Source organism: Tenrec ecaudatus, chromosome 5 (genome assembly GCF_050624435.1).
Source record: "Tenrec ecaudatus isolate mTenEca1 chromosome 5, mTenEca1.hap1, whole genome shotgun sequence".
NCBI lineage: Eukaryota > Metazoa > Chordata > Mammalia > Afrosoricida > Tenrecidae > Tenrec > Tenrec ecaudatus.
In genome coordinates, this window is record NC_134534.1 from 131234474 (window position 1) to 131245830 (window position 11357).

Sequence of the window (11357 nt, forward strand, 5' to 3'; positions counted from 1 at the left end):
TGGTTTATTTGATTTAAAAAATAAATTGTGTTGAAAATTTGAAAATTGTGTTTTCAAATCTGATTTGAAAAAGGAATTAGGAGTTTTATAAATTATGGAAACAGCTAGGAATAAATGTTAAGATAGGATTTACAAAATAATTTTGAACTTTTCAAATTTGATTTGAAAAAGAATTCTAAGTTTTATGAATTATGGAAAGAAACAGCTAGGAATAAATGTTAAGATAGGATTTACAAAATAATTTTGAACTTATTTTGGGCGACAAATCTTAAAATCTTGTTTTATCCAAGAAAAAATACAGGAGCATATTCTGAGTGGCAAACACTGAAAACTACCCAGCAGTATAGGAAATTTTGTAATTGTTGCTTCAATATCTGTTCTATTGTTTTGTGTAAAGTGTTTCTCCAAGAACCTCAAGTATAATTACACAGGTAGATTTGTTTCCAGAGGTTCCACTTATAAACACGGTTTCATTTCAATTATTGCTACCTAACATTGTTTTGATGATTCTAGTCTACATAACTCAGTAGAGACAAAGATGAGGTCTAACTATTAAAGAGAATGTTGGGGTGTTATAAATATTTGCTAAAATCATGTTAGAAAAGCTGAGAACAGAGAAGTGGGTAAAGGGTAACATCGGACAGTGTAAGACATGCAAAATAATAATTTATAAATTGTCAAGGGTTCATGAGGGAGGGACGACAGGGGAGGAAGGGGAAAAATGAGGAGCTTATATCAAGGGCCTCAAGTAGAAAGCAAATGTTTTGAGAATTATGAGGGCAACAAATGTACAAATGTGCTTGACATACAATGGATGGATGTATGGATTGCGATGAGTTGTATGAGCCCCCAATAAAATGATTTTTTTTAAAAAAGAAAAGCTAAGAACAGTCGTAACCAATGCATCCATTCTACATTGCACAAGATGAACAAGTATAAAATGAAGACTGTGCAATTCTATTTTGTGTGATATGCTGGGAAATCAGATCCAAAATGGGGTGGGATGGATGTTGTGGGCTCTCATCCCATTGTTGAAAGTGTAAACTGGCATAATCATTCCCAAAGGAATTTGGTCATATAGATTTTAAAGTTAACAACCTTTCCTCCCAATTTTCCATGCAATTTTATTTCCTACCTTCAATCATAGCAATATAATATCCAAATTTTGTCTTAAGTGTAGGGTCTCTATATACAAATTTATCCAACCCATTTATACGCAAGGCAAATGGTGCTCCTTGAAATGGTCCTGATGGTCATCCAGGCCAAGTCATCCCTTTGCCTGGCTTTATCTTCACTATATTATCCAATTACTTCATTAAATCTCGATTCCAACTTTGGCTTCCCCATGGCTTCTGAAATTCTGCTGTGCTTTTTGCATCGAATGTAGCTTACCTTTATTGCAAGGTCACCACCTCTGGAGCCCCGAGCCTTCTTATCAGCACCGTCATTCCCAGAGGCTGCTCCCCATTTCCTACCTTGTCCAGCAGCACTGCTGCCTTTGGGTGGCCTCTGAAAACTGTAGTTGACCCTAACAGCTAACAACTTTGTTTTCCTCTGCTGAGTAATTTTATCAGTGGTATATTCTTCCATCTCAAGGAAGTCAATAATCAGCTGATGTCTTCTTTATCTAATGCTGCAGTTAAAAGCGCACAACGTTTGACGCACTCATTGTACTCATTTGGGGGGACATCAAATAGACACACTGCCCACTGCTAATTGAAAAGTGGAGACCATTTTCCATTTCCAGCCATTGTGGAATGGTGAATAGCTAACAGTGCTTCCCCATGAGTAAATCTTCACCAAACATTACAAATCATTTTTCTCGGGAATATGTTGGGACACATGAAGATGCTTGTAACAGCTGAAAGTGAGGCACAAAGCACAGCGTACATAGAGCCAGGAGATACCTACTAGGGCTCACCTATGAGCACTTGTGTACAGGAGTCGTCAGATTGCCACCCTGCTGCTATGACATGAGCCATCTGAGAAGACAGCCCAAACCAACCCACCACCATCGAGCTGATTTTAACTCATAACACCTGTATAGGACTTGCCAATGTGAGTTTCTGAGACTGTGGCTCTTTATGGGAACAGAAAGTCCCACCTTTCTTCTGCACATTATCTGGCGGGCTTAAACTCTCACCTTGCAGTTAGCAACCAAGCAGGTAACTTACAAAATCAACTTGATGACACCAGGGATAACTCCCAAGTTTTTATAGTATAGCCTAGACATCTTTCTCGAACCGTAAACTTATCTACTCAATGTCCCCCTGACATTTCAGTGGACGTAGGTATTTCGCAGTTACTATATAATAAGCCTGAGGTCGTCTGCTTCTGATTTTCTTGCTGTCATGTCCGTAGAACAGGGTCCAAACAATGCTGATCCCCAGTAGGTCTCATTAAATATTGGCCAAATGAATAAGTACGTGAACGAGTACCCAAGTACCTACGAGTTCCTGTGATATTCAACAATTTCACATGCCGGAGGAGGATGAAAGGAGTCGATTGCTTTCTTGAGTGCCTGTAATTATAGTTTCACTTGCAGAGTGCTATCTGGAATCATTTCAAAAATAATCCCAAATTGAATGAGTCTCTGGGTCTGAGGACACTGGACCACAGACTCAGGGGAACAGCAAAGTCAGTTGGGGTGATCTAGTTCACAAATATTTGTACACATTCTACTTTGGGGACTAGTGACCGGGGTCTTAAAAGTGTGAGTGGCATCTAAGGAGCAACTACCGGTCTCTCCCAATCTGAAGGAAAAGAGTGATGAATTCAAAGATACACGAAAATAATTCGTTCATTGGAGTAATGGACACCCCTGAACATCAGTATCTACAACCTGAGATGATCCCTTGAGACTGTGGCCCTTAGTCACCCTTCAGGTCTGGCAGTGAACTCAACCCCATAGTTCAATTTTCAGTCAAAACAGACAGGCCTATCAAGTGATACTGGGAAGGTACTCACATCATAGAATCATCAACTATGTAAAATCAAAAGGGCAAAGTTCAGACGAATTGGGAAAGAGGTAGGAATGAAACAGGAAACAGTGATATGAAACAAAAAAATGCATATAAAATGTTGACTGGAAAACTGTAAGTCTTCATCCAATTCACAATAAATAAATTGGGAACAAAAACAAACCTTCCTTACTGTGGTAGTTACATAATTTCATGTTAACTTGATAACAGAATGAAGGGTGGGTCTAGTCTGTCAATCAGGTCACAGCCTGATGATCCCTCCTTGTGGGTGTGGCTGTCTTAAAAGTATTCTGGGAACTCTCTCGCTGCTATATATCCCTGCTGACAAGATACATAGAGCCATGCTGATGTCAGCCACAGCCCTGGAGATGAGTCCACTGCCATTGGATCCACAGGACGTTCTGTCCACTGGCCTGTGATCTTCCTGCATTCATCATTATTGCATGTGCTGTGTAAGTCTGATGGGAAATTCATGGGCTAATATCGGGCTTACGGGAGAATACCAAAGTTACGGGTTTGATTTGGACTGGGCTGGGATGTTTTATTGATGCAAAATTACTTCTTGATATAAAGTTCTCTCTTACACACGTATGTCTCTGGATTTGTTTCTCTAGTCAATCCAGACTAACACACTTCCATTGGTCTTATTATTAGGCAACATAAAATCAGCTCTGACTCAGCAATACTACGTAAAACAGAACCACACACTGCTGCCTCTGTGACATCCTCGCCATTGTTGTTAAGTGTGAGCCCACGTCACAGCCACTGTGTCAATCTCTACAGAACGTACAAAGCTGTTTCATCCTTTTAACACTACTTCCATTTTCAACAGTCCATGAATCAGCCATGGGAGATATTTGCTCCTGTCAAAACTGGAGAAAATAATAATAGCCATCATTTACTGTATACTTATTGTGTGCCAGGCACCATGCCCAGGGCCTTGCATGCATAATCATGTTTAACTCTCCATGTTAGATCATATTTGCTTGGCAATCATATTTGAAAAGAAAGGAAATGAGCTTGGGTGCGTTCAGTATCTTCATGAGCTAGGTGCTTTGTGAGCTGGTGGTTATAATTATTAGAGAAGTTTACAGATGAGAAAACAGGTGTAGTGAGGTGAAGTTACACCCTATGTGTCAAAGGAAGAGGTAGATGAGCCAAGGTTCAGGTTCAGGTTCAGGTCATCTGGCTTCCACTCATGCCTTTAACCACCATCCTCTGCCAGCTCTTGGTGAAGAATCTACTTCAATGGCCAAGGACGCAGCAGTGAAGGAATTAAACGATGTATGAGACTGGGAAATTATACTATAAAGAAACCTTTTAAAAGTTCTAAAAGTGACTTTGATCCTTATGGTGGCCATGCCATGTCAATTACTCATGCGCCTATGCCAGCCAGAGAAGCGAACAGAATTGCACTTGATGGATGGGTTATATTGCCAAGAAATGTTGAATACACCACAACAAACACATCAGTCTCAGAAGCAATGCCACTGGAATGCTCTTTAGAAATGACACCGATGAGACATGCCTTGTTTATTTGGAGTACGTCATCAGGAAAGACCAACTATTAGTAAAGGATACCAGGTGTGATAAAGCAGAGGATCGGTGAAAAACCCCCAGTGGGATCAATTGACACAATATGCTCAACAATGAGGTCAAACAGAGAAGCAGTCACGAAGACAGGGTCGCATGGCACCGTCTTTCACATGTAACTAAGCCAGTCAACACTGAGGGAGAGTCCACTGAATGAGGGCCCTCGGACACAAAAGTTAAGGGAGCCTCCAGCCACGTAGTAGTCTACATCAATCACATTTTAATGCAATACTCAAAAGAAAAACGAGTGCAAGAAACCCATGAGAAACAAAAAAAGCATCAAACTCATAAACATAACTAGCCATTTTTCATCATCAGTGTGAGGGGAAGTTTTCCGTCAACTTGGGTGCACCAGGATCCTCAGTAGTTTGACATTTGAAACTCCCCCCCCCCCAATTTGACCTAATGTAATATAATCCAATCCCACTTTGGGATCGGTTCTGAACAGCAAAGCAGTTGTGGGGAGATTAGAGTGAAGCACTCCCTGCCCGGATGATGCTTCCTCAGGGTGCGGCCTAGTTCATATAGGAGATGATGCTGTGGGAAAGCCGGATCCCTTCTTTCTGGTCTGCATTCTGCACCTGACTCATCAGCCTCTGGTTCTTGAACTTGAGCCAAAGCCTCTCCATGTTTACTGCTGACTCTTGGAGACATCAGAGCCTGCCACCTGACCTCCCAGCCTTGGACATCTGACTTGCTAACCTTGGATTCATCTGCCTCTGCCTCCACCACCTGTGGTCTTCTTTCTTCATCGTCTACTTCCCGCTTTATTGGCCCTGGCAGTACATGACTCCAAAGAAGCCTCCTGTCTGTGACCTGACCCACGGTCTTGACCTGGACTGAACTTAGCCACTTCCGCAACTATGTGAGTCACTTCTTTATATAAATGCCTTCCTTTCTTTCTTCCTTCCGTCCTTCCTCCCTTCCTCCTTCCCTTCCTGTCTTGTTCTCACTTTCTTATTGTCTCCCCCCACCATATATCTGTGTGCATGTATAAAACTGGTTTTGTTTTGTTAGAGAACGCAGCTTAACACTTCAGTTTTTATCCAAATAAAATAACGAAACAACCTCAGCTGTTGCCCATCCAAATTGACGCAACAGGCTTGAAATCCAGCTGAGTTTCTCTCTCAAATGATAAGAAACCATCGTCTTTCCAATATATAGGGGTATTTACGATAATCTAAAAATGACCTAGCATTGGACCTCTTCAAACGTCAAGAGGAGGAAATAGAATCAAGATCAAAGTTGATCTCCTCTCCAACGAGTTCACCAGTTCTGACAACAGCCCTCCCCACCAGGGCAGCCTCTGACACTCTGCTGGTTGCAATCATTTCTTGTGATGGGCACTCAGAACTCACAGACCACACTCACGGTTGCAGGATCTATTAGGGAAGAAAAAGAGGTTACAATTTAGAACCGGGATAAAGTTGGAAGTATTAGGATAATTCAGCATACTATCCTTCAATCAAGACAACTTCCCTACCTGCTGCCCCGGTCCCTGTTCAGACCTGGCCCTTTCATTAGACTTTCCTTTCGGCCTGTGCTTCCAGTCCTCCAGCTTTCGCCTGCCCTCTGCCCTGTTTGGGCAGGTACTACAGTTCTTTGGCTCCACTGACTAAGTGCCCAGAGGTACTCCACCCTGCCAGCAAGCTTCCTGGCTGAGTGCTCTTGCTCTGTGGACACGTCTAGCCTGTCTGTCAAGGGCTGCTGCTGTTACATGCTGTTGTCAATGTTAAGCTCTCTATTTCCAGGACCCTGGAGCCCTGGTTGCATAGCAGCAGTTCCACGTCGGGCTGATAACTACAAGGTCAGCAGTTTGAAACCACCAGCGGCTCTTAGGAAGAAAGATGTGAGTTTCAGAGACTTCAGCTTTTGCAGGGGACCCTCAGCCACTCTGTCCTATAGGGTTGCTATAAGTCAGAATTGATTCGATGGCATTAAGTTTCATTTGGTGTTCCAGGGACTCTGGGTCTAATCGATATACACCACTCCTGGCTCTTCTTCCAGATGATAGGGAGCGTCCCCCCTAACCTCTGGGATTGGCTCCCTTTAAGCCTCAGGGGATGGCAAGACTGACCAATTCCCCTACAAGGGTTCTGTGTGCTATATTTTCATAGGCTGTCCAATCCATTTAACTGGCCCAAAGCACCTTATTTGCATAGTCATACTCAATTATTTTATGAGAATCACAGGCCAGGGCTAGAATGGCTATGTTAAAACAATTCACTACACCGCAGGTCACAAATGGGTCACGGATCATTTAAACGCAATGACTGTTTCTCCCTTACTACCCAGCACCGAATCCATCTAAAGGAGGGGTTGATTCAGAATCCAGAGATATCCTGAAGCTTTCTGTCCCTCACTATTGCGACTATTCAAGCCAAAGCCATCATCCAATGTCATTTGTCCCTTAAAAGTCCTCCTGTCTCTTGTTCACTCTCTTCCCTCTAATTCTTGTTTTACACAACTATGAAATCAAATCCCAGCCCAATGTCATTGAGTGAATTATGACTCATAACAATCCTATCTAGGGGTTGCGTGGATGTAAATCTTTTTAAAGAGTGGGCAGCTTCATCTCTTCACCATGGAGTGCCTACTGGGCTTGACCTGTGAACCTGTGGCTATCAGCTCCACACCTTACCCAGAGCACCACCAGGACTCTGCACAACTCCTGACGCCCCCTGTAGAAACTGGGTCAGCCTGGCCTTGGCGTGAGCTGAGAGCTGACCATGTTAGCATGTCTGTACCGACACAGCTGCTGCGGGGCCAGGCCAATACCTCCTGGGGCCCATACATAGCCCAGGTCCACTGTAGGCCTCTTAGGGACCACCTTGGGGCCATTGGCCTTAGTGCCCACTTCCCGTGTTTCTTCATGCTATCTAGCTGCTACACCGGGAGAGCTCCAGGAATCAGAAATGCAGGAGGCCTCATGCTCTCTCTCCCAGTGTCACGGTTTCTCTGGACCATCTAATGCTGTCATGTACTGGAGCATCACCCATGGTACAGTGACCATTTCTGCCATGGTGGCCTCTCAGTGTTTCCCTAGTTACATCTTGAGACCACATAAATTGGCTTATAAATCCTGCTCCGGCAGGGGGTGGGTGACCCAGCTTGTATCAATAAAATCTATATAAACAAATCAACAAACAAAAATGGGCTATATCAATTGCCTATTTAAAATGTATGACTATCTACATATGAAGGAGCCCTGGCGATGTTGTGGATTGAGCTTTAGGCTCTCAACTGCAAGGTTCTGCCTGCTGCTCTGAAGGAGAAAGATGAGATGGTTTGTTCCAGTAAATATTTATAGTCTCAGAAACCCTTTATAGGGTTGCTAAAAATCAGAATCGGCTTGATAGCAGTGAGTTTGAAAATCTGACTCCACAGGGAACCGTGCAGTGTATGGGCTCAACCTGCCTCTCTGAGACTAGCCTCTGCCCCTGAGCCACATGTTCCCTTTGCTGCCATTAGAACACTGGGGCATGGGCCATCTCCAGGCCTTTGCATCTGTGGCTTCCTCTGCTCTTGGCTCACCCCTTCTGGCCCTTCAGACCTCAGTGGATGTCTCAACTCTAGAGAAAAGGATTGCATTATTTGTCATAGTTCATCATGTGAGAAGCTCTTTGCCCCAACGATTTGCTACAAGTATTTTCCACTCTTTATTGCATTCACGGGTCCCTGAGTTGGGCAAGCACCTGGTAATCAGCTACTGTCTCTTGTGTGAACTTGCCAAGGGCGCTGCACCAGCAAGGGCTGGTGATCTGCTTGCATAACGATCACAGCCAAGAAAATCATGTGGAGCCGTCATCCGGTCACCTTGTGAGTCGTCACAAGTTGGAATCAACCGGATGACAACGGGTTCTAATTGCTTTATTTACTTTGTCATTCCATCTTCTAGAAAGCATGCTTGACTCCTGAGCATCACCACCATCTCCCTCACTTCCTGCATTGCTTACATCAGGCAGCTGCTAGTTGTCAAAGCAAGTCCCCACTCATGGCAACCTGCTGCACCATGGCACAATGTGCTGCCTGATCCCGAGCCACCCCCATGATTGGGAGCATATTAGAGCCTATGATCCATAGGGTCTTCGCTGGTTAGCTGCCACAAGTAGATTGCTTTGGCATATCATAAAGACTCAAAAAAACACGTTGAATGAATGAACAAATGACGGAGGTTTTAGGAGAAGTAAGTTAAAGCAGTCACCCTTTGATGCTATTGATTGAGTGCTAGACATTGCACAAGGCACTTTGCCCACACTACCCCACGTTAATACCTGAAGTTTTATTTGAGGAAACGGGCTCGTGGAGCTTCATGGACTTGCCCAAAGTCCGTCGAATCGCAAGATGAGCTTTGTGATATGTCTTAAAAACTGGGAAAGCATGTACTCGTGTGTAAGATGAACATTCAAAACATGAACAATATTTCACAGCAGGGGTCGCCCAGTACAGAAAAATGCACTAGAGTAATACTCTTATGCACGTTTTTAAGTCCCACACACTTCAATTGATCTTTATTTCAGCCGATTGCTGTTCGAAACACCATTCTTTAGAAAGACACAGGCCTTGCCTTGCCTTTTACAAACATTGTCTTCAGAGAACATCCCAACCCATGGAAAATTATCTTTCTGAAGTGATTATAAAAAGAAATTACTCCACACTTTCATTGCTTCCACCATCTGAGTACTCAATGTGTTAAATATTACAGCTGCCTAGTACAATAATGTCATAACCTCTCCAATTTCAAAAGAAGTAAGAAGTACCTGGCCACAAGCATCCCCGGTTTCATCTCATTTCAGTCCCGGTGGTGTAGCAGTGAAGCACTTGGCTGCTAACTGAAAAATGGGTGGCGATCTGCTCCTGGAGAGAGTGCGGTTATTTGAGTTGGTTCTGACCCACACTGAGCCCATGCAGAACAGGACCAAACACCACCCAGTTCTACACCATCTTCACAATTGTCTCTGTGTCCGAGCCATCGTTACAGTCCATCCATCTTAGCAAGGTTTGTCCAGCCATTGCAAGGGGCAGTTCTGCATCTACCACATAGGGTTGCTATGAGACAGAATAGCAACATCATCAAATGCCAGAAAACTTCCAAAATTTTAGTCTGAGTCACAAAGCAGGTGGTAGGATCGAAGATCTAGCACGGGCCTGACGGATGCCAGAGCTCCCACTATAGCTTAGACTCGCTTCCAGCACTCTTTAGGGTGGCTCTGCAGGGCTGGATTGGAGCGAAACCAGCCATTCCAAAGCAGGAGAGGCCTGGTGTGAGCCTTATAAGTTAGCGTAGCAGCTACCCCTGAGTCTACAAGTCAGAAAGTTGCCTATGACTGAAACATTCTCTGAGACAATACCTCTGAACATTCTTTAGTTGCAGGGCTTTGGAGTTGGGAACAATAGATTAGTGCCTCTTGCAACTTCCTATCTGAGTCACCATGTCCAAGTTGCACAATGTCTCTGAGCTTCAACTTCCTGGAGACAAAACAGTATCCAAATCACTGGGCAGGGCAAGCAGTTAAGTGCTCGACAACTAACCAGAGAGTTAGCTGTTCAAATCCGCTCAGAGGCACCTTGGGAAAGTTCTCGTGATTTTCTACGGAAAGATCGCAGCTATAAAAACTCTGTGCCCTGCACCTCTCTCCCCTGCATCAGACGACCTTACAGTGACTCAGAAATGACGCCACGGCCACTGCTTTGGCTCTTTTGGTTTGTCAAATAGTATCTCTCCCCAATGGTGGTAGGTGAGACTTGAATGAGATAAGGCATGGAAGGAACTTTGTACAGTGTTGGTGCTGAGCAAGTATCTGAAATTGAGATGATTATGAATAAGATCTTGATCATTTTCATTCCTGAAAATATTTAAATTTTCAGGAAAATAAAAGAAGTTTCTCAAGAGATCTAGGCCATATATAAAAAGTCATGCACCCACCTGCGCCTGGCTCTGGACAAAGTCAGTCTGACATTTCTGATCAGATTGGTTTATCACTCATGGAGCTAAGTTGTTGTTGGGTCTTCTGATGGAATAGAAGAATATTTTCCATGCTAAGACTTGACTAATAAATCTTGTCATTATTGTTGCATACTTCTCTTCAGAAGTGAAAAGATATCATTAGTTTTACATCAAACTCATCTAATTTCTTCCCATAGTTATTTTCAATAGCAGAATACTTTCTATATATAGCAAGGGTCGGGCGGGGGGAGGGAAGGCTAAATATCTTACTCTTTAGATAGTGGAATTTGTTTTAGTTTAACACCACAAAATAATGAAGCTTGACTAAAATAAAACTTCAGAAACTACAAACCAATTTCAATTTTCTAGAGAAAATGTATTTAATTATAAGATTTAAAATGAGCCCAAACATTATCTTCATCCTGCTGACAATTAAAACATTGACAACAAAAAAAACATACAGTTATGTACATACCAATATTCAGATAGCAGAAGACTGCCTTCCAATCACCCGGAGATGCTCCCTATAAGCCCTTTAGGAAAAACAAACCAAAATGCATTCACAATACAGTATTGACACTAAATGTTGTAGAAACGAAATGTTGATAGCAGCAGGAATTGAGATACCAGAAAACAAGTGCCAGCCTGAAATGAAACTAAACATGCACTCAGAGCAATACTCTATGTCACCAAGGGACAGAACTCTGCATAATGTATCAAGAGGGTTAGACACCCCAGTCCCTGATTTTTTTCTTGGTGTCTTGATTTTTAGGTCCGTATCTGGGGGTATTTGGGGCACTGATTTGGAATATTGAATTGGATCGACCACATCATCC

General features: G+C 43.1%; 1 pseudogene; it reads right to left on the reverse strand.

Moving 5' to 3' along the window:
• Positions 1-1124: 1124 nt before the first annotated feature.
• LOC142449253 (peptidyl-prolyl cis-trans isomerase NIMA-interacting 4 pseudogene) lies at positions 1125-1590 on the reverse strand (annotated as a pseudogene).
• Between the last annotated feature and the right edge of the window lie 9767 nt (positions 1591-11357).